The sequence below is a fragment of the Patagioenas fasciata genome, chromosome Z (genome assembly GCF_037038585.1).
Source record: "Patagioenas fasciata isolate bPatFas1 chromosome Z, bPatFas1.hap1, whole genome shotgun sequence".
Lineage (NCBI taxonomy): Eukaryota > Metazoa > Chordata > Aves > Columbiformes > Columbidae > Patagioenas > Patagioenas fasciata.
This window is the reverse complement of record NC_092560.1, coordinates 69,293,800-69,307,261: the sequence shown is the minus strand read 5'-3', so window position 1 is coordinate 69,307,261 and position 13,462 is coordinate 69,293,800.

The window sequence follows — 13,462 nt, the reverse complement described above, 5'->3', positions numbered from 1 at the left end:
TGATTTTTTATCTGCACAATGGGAATAATGCTACTTGTTTTCACTCCCTCTTTAGAGATACTCAGAAACTGTCTGGACATGGTCCTGGGCAACTGGCTCCAGGTGGCCCTGCTTGTGCAAAGGACCTCCAGAGTTCCCTTCCAACCTCAACTGCTCTGCAGTTCTGTGATTACGACAGAAGATGCGGTGAAGAACTGACTGGCAGTTGAATACTGCAGGGGTGGAGGGCATAGATACATATAGGCAGGCAGCAAGAAGTCTTAAACTAATCCAGAAAACCAACAAAAAGCCCAAGGAGAGTGAGCTGTTTAAGATTTAACAGCAAGAAACAATCTACTGTCCAGCCTGTCTTTCACCAACTATCCTTGAGGTCAGGATTCATGACCCAGAAGAGGTTAAGCTGCAAGAACAGCAAGCATGTGATGAGTTTGAATGGTAAATATTAAACAGGATTTGTTGAAAGTACACAAGTGGCTACTATTTAGTATAAATGGCAGCCTTACAACAAAACTCCATCAGACCTTTCCTGAATCAGTTGGTGCCACCATGGTGGCACATACTGTAGGCCAATATGCTCCTCCAGCTTGGCAAGTGCGATATTCCTCTATGCAGCGTAACAAAGAAAAAATAGGTTTAAAACAACAACAAAGTGATACAATGCACAACTAAGTGGCACGGTACTGAACCATTTCAGCTTTTTGAAACATTGTCACGCACTCTATAAAGAGCAATTCTCCGCTGCATGGCATTGTGCAAAGTTATGGTGTTCGTGAACTTTTGCTCAGAGTCAGGTCCAGATAGGGCTATTTGTAGACGATTTCTCAATGTGATATAGGTGCACTGATCCTCCACAAAGGCAGTGACAGGGAAGACACCACTGAAGTGTTTCTGAGGTATGCTTTTTGTTTGGAAATTTTTTGGAAAAAATTTCTGGCCCATGTCAACCAAGAGGCTGGGTTTTTTTTGATTGTGATTGCTGTAGTAGAGCAAAGCTTCTGGCTGAGTAGGTTATTTGTCCATGAGCAGTTGTTAAGTTTTCTGCCAAGGAGGTCAGTGTGATGTAGAAATGACAACCAGGAAGCACTAGAGATGGGCTTCTTGTGTTTGTCCTGGTTGAGCACAAGATAATTTGGTGGACAAGGCCCCCATCCAGCTTTTTGAGAGCTTATTTAAAGCACTTTGCCAGAAGGAGAGTATAGTTGGGATGTTCTTGAAAACTGTGATTTTTTTGAGGCACTAGATCCATTTTCCTATGTAACCTCATCTAAGTGTTCCTGCTCCAGTGGGGGAATTGGACTAGATGATCTTAGGAGGTCTGTTCCCATCCCTAACATTCTGTGATTCTGTGATTTTTCATTTTATCACATAAATACCTTGTTTTAGACATGTGTCTCTACACAATAAAGACTCAACTTGGAAATTGCTCGTAGTACACACCAAGAGGAAAATCACAAGTTCTTTAACACAGCTTTATCCACTATATGTCTTCAGTGTCAAATTTTGAAGGTATTTAAAGAAAGATAGCTCTTCTGGAGGATTTGCAATATTTGAAGTTTATTATGGATTGAGATATTTTGTGTATCTTTTGTCTTGATGGAGAAATACATGGGAAAGATGACAATGAGTTTCAGCTGTATCTACTTTCCCACATCTCTGTACCTGTGGCACTCTGCAGAGTGGGCTAATGGTTGAACTCTTGCTTGCTCATATGCCCATTTATGTTGAATTTTGCCACTGCCGTAGCTGAGTGCAAACTGAATGTGGTTGTAAGCATGTAATCATCCTGATTTTGGTTAGCCAGTGCTCATTCTTCCTCAGACCTGCAAAACCCAAGGTTAGCTGTTTCTTCCAAGGCTATATATTTGGAGTTATTCAAGAGATGGTGGGACATTGCAGAAATGTTTAAACAACTGTCTACAAATGTGATGTGAGCCTCACCTGTTCCCTACTGTCCTGTGACGTGCATTCAGGAAACTATTTCCTTTCCCCTAGACACCACTGACACTTCGACATGGTAATACTCAAATTCCCAGTATTCACCGTTAAAACTAATGAACCATTGAAGCCCAGATAAATCCCTTAGTCATTACAAATAAAGATTAAGAAGGCTTAACTGAGTGTAAGGCCCATTTTTAAGATGCTGTAGTGGAGGCATTGTCAGGAGACCTTTAAGCTGAGGTCTCAGTACACTTGAAAGGGCCTCCTGTAACAGCTGGCAGGATTATTAATAGCTGCCACAACTGATTCAGGTAAAAAATATGTTTTCTTGGGAGATTTTAACTAATGAGTCGTGCCATTTTGCTCACCTTAGTTCTTATTTGTTTTGCTTTGAAAGGAAGAAGTTTCATAATGCAGACATGGATATAGACATTGTGCCTGGGTTTGAGAGCTCAAAAGAGCAGCCTGCAAATTCTGGAGTGTAAGGGCAGGAGTCTCTTCTGGGATATCACCATGTCTTCATTGAGGGCATGCTAATCTCCATCACCAAATGACCTGGCCCAGATGTTCATAGGTCAGTGTTAGTAGATAGATAATAGTGTGGGTGTTGGTACATAAGTCTACACACCTATACACATGCCCTAACTCTGCAAGCTGAAGGAGAACTTAAAATGTTTATGTCAGACTTTGGAAGAACAACATAAGCCCAAACTGCATGCGTGTTCCACTTTCACAGCACCATCCTCCTGCCAAACCAGGTGTGTGGCAACACAGCAATTAGCCAAGTAAGTTATTCCCATTTTCATTCATTTAGAAGCCCTGGAATGTTTTCTTACCTAAATGAAGCATTTACCTCCTGCTTGTATTCAGCATTTTGCGTGGCAGCTGCACTCATAGTTGGTGTAATCCTAGTGCCAGCCAAATTGCAGCAATGTTACAGGTGTCAGGATGCTTGCCTATTCTCAAAACACCACACATTTCAGATTGCACATTTCTCATTTGAATAATTACGTGTTTTGTATTCCTTTACATGCCGTTAAAAATAGTTCAGAGCCTGAATATCCATATCTTGACAGCTGCAGTGGCACAATTTTTTACTGGCTTCAGTTGGAGTGACTCAATCACCTGACAATTAATGATGATTTTACAAAGCATATTTTGGAATCTACAAGGCTCATTTAGAGTAAAAAATAATCTTCTGCAAAGTGAAGATAGCAGTATTCACTTTAGACTTTCACAGTAGTACTTTTTGCCAGCTACTCACCACTTTAAGTTTCTGTTGGTTATGTAAGAACAAGATATCATTTAATTGATGCTTGCATCTGGGGCTTTTTTTTGGTGGTGGTGGTGGGGGTTGTTTTTGGTTGGTTGGTTGGTTGGTTGGTTGGTGTTTGTTTTTGGTTTTGTTTTTTGGTTGGTTGGTTGCTTTGTCCAGTTTTATAGCAGCGCCTCTTTGAGGTCCATGCAATTACTTGGAGTTTACACTAGTATTAATAAAAAAAGAGGTAGATCTCTAGCCCTAGATCCTCAGAATGTGATGTAGTAACTGTAACATGACTGAGCACGCTGCTATATCACACATGAAATCAACGTGAAGAGTATATTGTTAATGTTGTAGTCAAGCCCTCAAGTGTTGCAGAAATGCAAAAACTACAGTTGTCTGAACATCTACCAGAATTTCCAGCTGTTGAATGCTTAATTGCATGATGCTAACGGCGTTGTTTCAATGCAGTTTTCTTGCTTCATGATTTAGTGTACAATTATATTTTCATGCCCTCTTTATTTCCAAAGTCCCTCTACAGCTCTTATTGCACAGGAGGGAAATGTGCTTAGCTAGCAAGAAAAACAGAGCCGATTTTTTCTCTTCACTTTCCCTTTCCCCACTTACAACACCTCTTCACATCTTCTGGCCTGCATCAGAAGTCCCATGTTCTGTCTTGGACCGTCCCTTCTTTTCATCATTAGGATTCAAAAAAATATGGTTGGGGAGTCGAGCTGAAGAATTTGGTTTGTTTGTTTATTAAAAAAAAAAAAAAAGTGAGTAGACATGGACAAAGACTTTGGAGGCAAAGTGTTTAAAAGGATGGTAACCAGTTATTTGCCAAATCTTTGAGGGAAAAAAACAAGTATAAATAAGCCTAACATGCAGCAAAAGATGACTGGGTTTGGGAAACTTTCCCCTTCCGCAGTCCAGTGTAGTGAAATCCATGTCATGAATTCCATGTAATGAAAACAGAGTGCAGGTTTGTAACAACATGTTGGACAGCTGTCCCCAATGTGTCTTCATCTTGCACCAGGTCCTGCTTTCAAGAAGGCAGCCAGGGTACACCTGGAGCTTCTTCCAGCTCTATTCTCCCTGCTGGTGCTTGCTGCAGGGAACATGTACAGGAGCAACCTAGCCATGTTGTTTGATTACTCATGAAGGGATCAGCTTGTGGATCAGGTAGGTATTGGACCACTTCACTTCTTGAAGCTTGCCCTCAACTGTAACTTTTAAAACACTTGTGTTGGGGGGGACAGGGGTTAATTCTGTACTTGATCCTGTTGTTCTCTCAGCCATTACAGCCATTTACAAAAGCAACAGAAGCTTTTACTTTTCTGAAGACTTTTTCAGAGTTAAATGAATTCGTATGATTTCACTGGCTTCCATACCGTGCAACCTTTGCATCTTGATGGAGTCAGACTCCCTGTTTTGCATTTCATTTCAGTGCATTCTGTGAGACTAACTAGAACTTACTAGGAAACTGAGTTTTTCTAAATTATTTTTCTGGTTTGTTTCCCTTTATCATGTTTTCCATTTCTTCTCTGATTTCACGTCTCTCCATGTTCTTGGTCTCTGTTTTTCCTGCTGTGAAGTGCGGACTGCTGTGCAGCCTACTTTTTTCTGTAGAAACAGAGGTAGGATGGTAAACATTTCTCTTCAGTCTCCTCTTTGCATTAAGGAAAAAAAAAATCAAGCTCTGTCTTCATATTAATGAGGAGAGAACGTGTCCCCAGCAGCCTTTCTTCAATCCAAGGCTGACATGGACATTGACATAACAACTTGCAGTACTGATTTAAGTGCCACACCTGCTACTGACAAATGAAAACCTAGTAAGTGAGCATCTCTCCATGAAATACTAGCCCTTTTTGTAAAGACCTACTTACACATTAGAAAACCCAAAGGCATTTTTAGCTGATGTAAATCAGCATAAGCCCAGCTATGCAATTTTACACCATCTATTCTGTTTTACACCAAACACTCTTCTTCATTTTGATGATCTTATGTAGAACTATAATCCATGGATCTGTGGATTGGAACCTGTGGACATGATCAAGCAATCTTTAGCAAGCCAAAAGCTCTGGAGCAAGATTTTCTTTTAAAGCAGGTCTCTTTTTTAGACCTGCCCTTGAACATTGCTCACTTTTGATGATTAGTCTCCCAAGATTGCTCAAGGTAAATAAATTGAACAAATTTATCTTCTAATAAAGCTGCCGGGTCTCATGTTGCTGAGGTCCTCCAAGGACCTAACACCCCTTCAGACTGTTTACAGAAAACTGGGAGGAAGTGAATTGCAAGCAGGGGTTTTGCACCTACAGTAGCCTGAAGTCCATCACCTCCACAAGATCTGGGAGCAGGTCCTGTCTGCATGTAATTGAGGTGGATTAGCAGACCTTACTTTGGACTGAATGGCATATTTCAGCGTAAGCCTGTGCTCATCTGACCTAAACCTAAAGTAAATAGGCTGGGTTTAAACTAAGAGAAGACTGATTTTTGCTGGCTTTTGCACTAAGTCAGTTACAACAGGTTTTAAATCACACTTTGAAAGAAGACCATACAACTCTGCATGCAGTCAAGCCTTTAAGCTTCAATTTGTTTGAGTGATTTACAGGCCAGAGAGTACAAAGGACATAGTTGTTCTCCCTTCAGCTCTAATCCACACATCTCTTTCTTTCTTCACTTGTTATTTTCTGTTGGACCCATGAGGTCATCTCAGTTTGACTGTTCATTTGTGACTGCAATAATAATTTTTTAGAAGATGTCGCATGTGATGAAAATACCTGTCCTAATACTGTTAACAGCATGGTGAAAGGTAGGCTGATCTTCTCCTGGCCAGGGCTGGAAGCAGATTCTGGAAGTGCTGTTTTCTTTAACTGAGACTGATTTCATTCTCAATCCTATTTGCCAGCATGACGTGCCATCAGATTTCCAAAATACTTGGAGGAAGTATTTGCACTTAGAGCTGCACAGTGATGAATGCCCCCTCTGATTCCCTTCCCCCAGATCATTAGCATGCATGTCTTCCCTTATTAGTGTTCGTCATTATGTGAACAGCTGGTAACTGTTCTGTTTTCTTTCTTGTCAAAAAGAGGGCTTCACAGCCACGAGGAAAATTAGTATTAGGTACAAGCAATTTTTAATACTGACTCCAGGTCCATTAATTTTTTCATTATCGTTATCATCATCACCATGGCAAGGGTGGGCAGGTAGACTGTGTGCCTGATTCTCATCTCATTTGGAGGAGTATAAAGAGAGAAAAACTCTTCCAAAGGGAGCAGGGTTACACCAATGCAAACTAGCATAAGTGCATATCAGAATATAACTCTCATTACATTTTTTCATGGCTGCCTTTAAAATATGAGTAGTTTCTCTTCCAAATCCATTTTAGCTGTAATTAACTCAAATACATGCTCCACCAAAGATTTTAAATTACCCCTCTGGCTGCATATCTTATGATCAAGGTAGAAATTTCTCTCACGTATAGGAGGAGAAGATGAAACAGTAAGAGATAATTGGAAACTGGACATATTTGCCGGGGCCCACACTTTGATTTTTTGCTCTGTAGGTGACTGGTTAAGATGAAATATGCATTTTTAGTGTGTCATGGCTGTATTCAGCACACTGAGCAGCAGTCAAGTCACAATATTTCATGAAGTGTCTGAAATATTGCAGAATTTAGATCCCCATCTTCCAAGTTGAAGACAGTTTTGGAGTGATATTTCACCCTGAATTTTTTGATTACTTAAGAAATTAATTGTCTTCCATGCCTTTCATCCAGGACATAATATCTTTTCCATTTTATTTTCTCTAGTCATAACCTTGAGAACACATTTATTTTCCATAAGAATCAACAGCAATATACTCATCAACAATTTTTCCCTGGTGTGGGTAAGGTGAGATAGAAGTGTTTACCATGCCCCTCATGGGAAGAAAAAAAAAAAAAGAGGGGGTGGAGACAAGAGTCCTGGCACTGAGGACAGGGCCTGTTGAGGGTAGGGATGTCTTCAGCTCCGTGATTTAATAGAGATGTGCCTCCATTCATATGTCCTCACACAGGCCAGGAGCACTCGGTGATGTGATCTGGCAGAACTGCCTTTCCCCTTCTGAAGCCACCATTTTTTGTTATCACTGGCCAAATCCATTCACTTAGCAAGACAGGTACCAAAGACAGATACCTCAGCTTCAGGGAGCCTTACCTATGCTCTTGCTGTTCTTCAAGGAGCCTAGGCCCTGCTGTAGGGTTGATTTGATGCTCGAATGTGTTAAGTCTCCCCATAGTTACAGACATCTTTCTTCCTTGAAGCTATTCTCTCTGCATAAACTAGTGCTGCCGTGGAGGAGGTTGCCCACAGTTCCTCAGGTAGGAGAACATAAGAGCTGAAGTTCTGTCTGGCACCACCAGTTCGACTCCTCCTGATAACAAGTGCCTTCACTATGGCAGTCTCTGGGAGTAGTGTTTGGTGGATCTAGAAATCTTGTAAGCATAAGAGATTTCCATAGGAAATAGATCTCATGTTGTCTGGGATGAAAGATTTATTTTTTACAGCAAAAATAATTCATAATTGTAGCACCATGGTCACAGCAGCATATATATTTTGTACGTTGAACCCAAAAATAACAGGATGTAAGTCAAAAAACTGTCAAAAAAGAGCAAACATGAAGCATATTCTGTGTATATATAAAATTAAGTCTAAAATTTTCCTGAAAAATGTTGAGATATAAAGCTGTGATGTGTGATCACTGCATTATTAGGCCAGTCTCTACTCCTCTACCCAGTTAAATACAAGTGCAAACTAGTGAATAGCCTTGTCTTCAAACCAAACAAGTTCAGTATGTATCTGCAGTTGAGTTAAATTATATCTTGGTGCCACAGGGATTGGAAATCAGTTGGATTGACTTCTCTTCCCTCCATATCTTGCCTCTCTATTGTTATACTGGTTTATTATTTATTATTATTTTGCTTGACTCTCATCTCTCATTCCAAAGAAATTTAGTTTAAAACAAATGAATAGAATACTTTTAAATGAACAGAAGCCTTTAACTAGTTGGATGACATGAAAATCAAGGAAATGCTGGGAACACAATGCCAGGAGATAACAAAATTGTGTTTGAATGTTGACTTACTTCCCTGTCTTCCAAATGGAAACACACATACGGCAATTAATTGTCTGAATAAAGTCAACAAGACTCTATGTCTTCTGCTTATTTTTGCCCTGTGGGATCACATTTTCATCTCTGAAGCTGTTTATTCTCAATCGTGTACCACTAGAGGGTGCTCAGATAGCAGTATTACTGGGAATCTATAAATTGTCGTTTCTGGGATTTTTTGGCATTAGTTGTGGCTTTAATTTTCATCTTCTCATCTTCCTACTTGCTCTGGCTGGTTTGTCTGTTTGCTTGTTTGTTTTCCCTCTGCCTATTTATTTAGAGCTTCTGCAAGCTGAGAAACTCTTGCTGAATAGTTTATCATCTTGATGCTATTTTAATAGCATTCATCAGCACAGCACAAATAGTCTCACTGTGTCGCTCATCACATTATGGCAAAACATGACTTACTACACTGCAAACGTGAAGCCAGCATTAAACAACAACTTCCAACAGCTAAAAATAAATGTGGTAGAATCACAGAATCCAGGACCATTCAGGGTAAGCAAACCTGTAGTACTTGGCTCACTCCTTCCTTTATCCTCTCCCAAAACTAAGCACATATGTCTTCTCCAGACTTAACAACTTCCATTTCCCTTGCAAGGAGACATTCCGTGTCCTAAAATTACTCATTTTGTCACTCATATTAAGAAGCCTAAGCAACTACACAGCATTAGCATAAGCCTCGTGCATGATGAGTGTCACAACTCTTCCAGTAAGTAATTTCACTATATATTATTAATATCACCATCCTGTGTTAGAAAACCTCCACCAGGTGGGAGCCTTTGTGGTGACTCTTACAACCTTGTATACAGACTGTTTATACACTCTCCAGGCACAAAGAAAGGAAATTTTCCATAATCAGAGAGTTGAATAGCTATTAATAACAACCAGTCTCATAGCTGAACTAGGCTTTAGTGGTAATTAAGTAATCTATGGAACACCACATACCTACACAGTGCCAACAAAACCCAAACAGCATTACATTTTTCCGTTTCTGATACAGCCTACAAGATAGGTTGAGACATTGTAAAAAACAGTTATGTAATTAAATATAGGCTTGAGAGATTATAGCTGAAAAAAATCCTAAGCCCACCTTTTAGGGGATTCCTTAAATTAATAGATCGGAAGGAAGGAGAGCACCAGCTAGACAGGAAGAAAAGTGTGTGTGACTGTAGGTTATTCACAACATTCAGAGATGGGTGGGGAAAAGGAGATAAGTTTCTATAAAGAAGAGGTCAGAAAAAGTTCCTGACCACTCTGTGGATACAGAACTGAGTGCCTTTGCTGCATACAGCTCTGCAGGCATGTTGTGGATGAAATTGCTGCAGAGTAAGGCAGAATTTCTACTTACGTGGGCTAAGAATGTAATCTTGCAGGGAGAAAGACAAGGAATTTTCTTAGAGTTTCAATGAAGTCACTCCATTTGATGTTGGATTGTACCTCTGATCCTTTTGTCCATTGCTTCTATGTAGAATAGGGTATCACATTTCTTTTGGGAGGTTTTGTTGATCTTCTGCTGAAGCAAACATATCTGTATAATGGTGGTCTTATTAACTATTAATATTTGATCATTCCTTGTTTCCAATTGACCTTCCTTGTATGTAGAAACATACTGCAGGTTGTGCTTAGGTGACCTAGCAATCCTGATTGCCCTGTGAGTGAGTAGTCACTGTTGCTGTTTACTCTTCCAGCAGTATGGAGGACTCAGGTATCATCAGTTTTAAAAAGAACAATCTAATGGAATAGTGAGGAAGCATAAGCCAGAGACCTGATTTAAGAGGTCACCATTTAATTACAAGAAAACTAAGTAGAGAAAGCAAACAACATAGTCCACAGTCTTGGAAGTGAGAGGATGGGGAGAGAAAGCAGTAGTTTGAAAAACTGTTATTGTTGAGGAAAATGTTTTTTTTTTGCATGGAAAATCAAGGTGTATCCCTGTCAGCAGGTGGGGGGAAAGGTCTAAAACTAAAAGAAATTGCTAAAAGGGAGAACAGGAAAAAATTATACGGGACAGAGAAGTAATGGGATGGATTTGGAAGTTTGGAGGGAAACTGAGGCAGGATAGTCTGCAAAAGCACGTCTCTTTTTAAATGAAAATTAACTGGTTCTGTCCAAAGTCTAATGCAGCATGATTTTTTTCCTGGAGTTCGTTTCTTTCCTTAGCTGAAATTGTGGTATTTGTTATTATCTGAAATTACCCACTATGGAAAAATAATCACTCTCATACAATGCACGGAGAAACCCATTATGTCATTTTAAAGGTCAGATTTTATAATGGATTTGAACTTGCTTTATTGATGTGAGCCTGGAAACATTGCACACAGTGATTTCTGACTGCAAATAAAGAATATTTTACCTACCTGACTTGTGGGTAAAAATTGTCTGGGTCAGCAAACAAGTTTCAAATGCCTGTATGTTGTTGCAAATGGTCTTGCACTCTAGATTGCAATGGAGAACAAAAGAAGGCTGGTTTTTACATATTTGGAGTTCATTACATTTTCTAGAAGGTGTTTTCCTGAAGTTGGTAGGACTGCCCTCTGACCTGTGATTTCATGTGCTCATTCTATTGTCAGAATAGAGTGGGGGAGGAGTTGTAGCTTTTCATAGGCACAACCTCAGTGCCAAGTACAGGGGGACAATCACTGCCCTGGTCCTGCCAGCCACAGTATTCCTGATACAAGCCAGGATGCTGTTGACTGTTTTGGCAACCTGGGCACACTGCTGGCTCATGTTCAGATGGCTGTCAATCAAAACCCCCAGATCCCTCTCTTCCAGGCAGCTTTCCAGCCACTCTTCTCTGAGCCTGTAGGTTGTTGTGACCGAAGTGAAGGACCCAGCACTTGGCCTTGCTGAGTCTTGTACAATTGGCCTCAGCACAATGATCCAGACAGTCCACATCCCTATGTATGGCCTTCCTACCCTTCAGCAGATCAACACTCCCACCCAACTTGGTGTCATCTGCAAACTTACTGGGGGTGCACCCGATACACTTGTAGGTGGGGTCTTGCGCACAGGAAAATCGACAGGCATGAAACATTTACTTGTATAAGCAGGAACCTCACTGAAGCCCATGCTGAGCCCTGTTGTCCTTACATTGGAAGCCTCCACTCTATGGAGTTGTGGCTTTGCCTTTGTCTGCGACTTCTCTCAGGAGTGCTTTGCTTTGGAGATCTCACAGTCCATGCAGTAAGACTAGCATGTAACCTTTCCAGACTAAGGGGTCTGTGAGCAGACCACTCAGTCTGCCTCTTCTAAAGGAGGACAAGCAACTGTGTAACCACAGCAGCTGGCAGAGCCCAGCGTGTTCTGCTGTCTCCCCAAGAAGGAAGCAGGTACATACCTCTACTATACAGCCATATGGAACACATACAGCAGCCCAGGACAGTGACAAAGAAAGAAGCAAGCTGGGTAGGAGCCGATTACTACCACACCAGCAATGTATCCACTCCCCTGTGGAGTCTGCAGGCTGGATGAGCTCCAGGCTGCAGTCAGACTGGGAGCCCTTGGCTTGGTAGATACCATGTTGTCACTTTGTGAGTAAACCTGTTTGTATGCAGCTGTTCATCAACCTGAACTCCTCAGGTTTATAAATTTTGGGCTGCCTTCAGGACAATGGGACCAAGGTGCTGTGTGTGGGGTGACTGCACCTCTTTGTTGCTGGACTTCGAGCATTGTGCCTTGAACCTACTGCAGCCTTTTATATTCTCCTTTGTCCTGTGTGTGAGATATAATTTTAACACCTCTACTGCAACAGCTGGGAAGAGACTCTTGAATGCTTCTTGGAAGGCAACACAAGACATCTTCATTGCTTGCAGAAATGAGCAGATTGCAGCTGTTGTGCTTCAGACATGACTGTGCAGGTCAGATAAAAATGGGTAGTTCTGTCACCATATCTCTTCAGGAACTGGTATGATCTATTATGTTTTCTTTTTTTTTAAGTGTTGCTGCTTTTCTGTTCCTACTCTGTAAACTGTTTTTTCCAAGCCTTCTATAACTACAGCTGACTTTACAAAATTCATGAGACAAGCATAGGTATTATAATAAAGGATATACAATTTTATGGTGACACAAAGTTGAATGATTCAGTGTTGCAGGGGTTTTTTTCTGTCAACTACTGGGTCTAGTGGATCTTCATGACAAGGTTTTCTAAAATTAAATCCTTCTAGTCATTCCTAGAGTAATGTAATGTTACTCTTTCTTGTATATGCTTACACTAATTCATCCATATAATTCTTCTACTGCCTCTCCCTCCTTAGTTGTTCAGGGGTGATTGTGTTTGTGCAGGTTCATTGCATTATTGCAAGGAGATGAAAAAATTGGATTATTTCTATATGATGACCGGGGTAGTGGTTTCTTAGAGCTGTGACACTGGAGAGGTTTCAAATGTACATGTTAAAATATTTGTATTCTAGCAGGTGTAGAAACATCCATTTGTAAACATCAGTTAACCACATTTTTTGCACAAATGTTAATGACTTGCATGAAGTTTGTATTCATCGTAGCTGCCTTGGCATGGGCCCTGTGCCTATTCATCCACACACAGGTGTCGCATGAGTATGCAATCTGTGATATAATTGTAATCTCTGACAAAGGATTCCTTACAACCTAATCCTGCTGTAGAGTGCCCTAAAATAGTGGAATTCTTTCTTGTGTGTTTGAAGTCTTAACGTGAGACTTTACAGGTACAAAATTCTTCATGTCACTTCATTTTTTTGTGCCCTAGCCAAGTAACAGGGATCTGAGAAGTATTGTAGCTCTTGAAAGTCATGCTCCTGTCTTTCCAAGAGGGGGAAGATACTTTTAGTAAGTACATGGCTTGACAAAATGAGCAGAAAAGGAATTTCCCTGTGATGGCTAAGATGAATACTCCTAATAATGTTTTATAGCAAAATTTATGTCAATGGCTACTCAACAGCAAGTCCCTAATGCTGTTAGCATTTGTTTGTGAGAGACAGTAAAAGGGGTAGAGAACTTTGCTTGAGGTAGAGACTGTTTTTATTTCACATTGCTTTTAATATGAGTTTGCTCTGTAATACCTTATTTTTTGAAGGTACAGCAGTACAAGTCAGGAATTACTGGGTTCCTTGAAACTGTTCTCCGATTAGAGAATGCCTC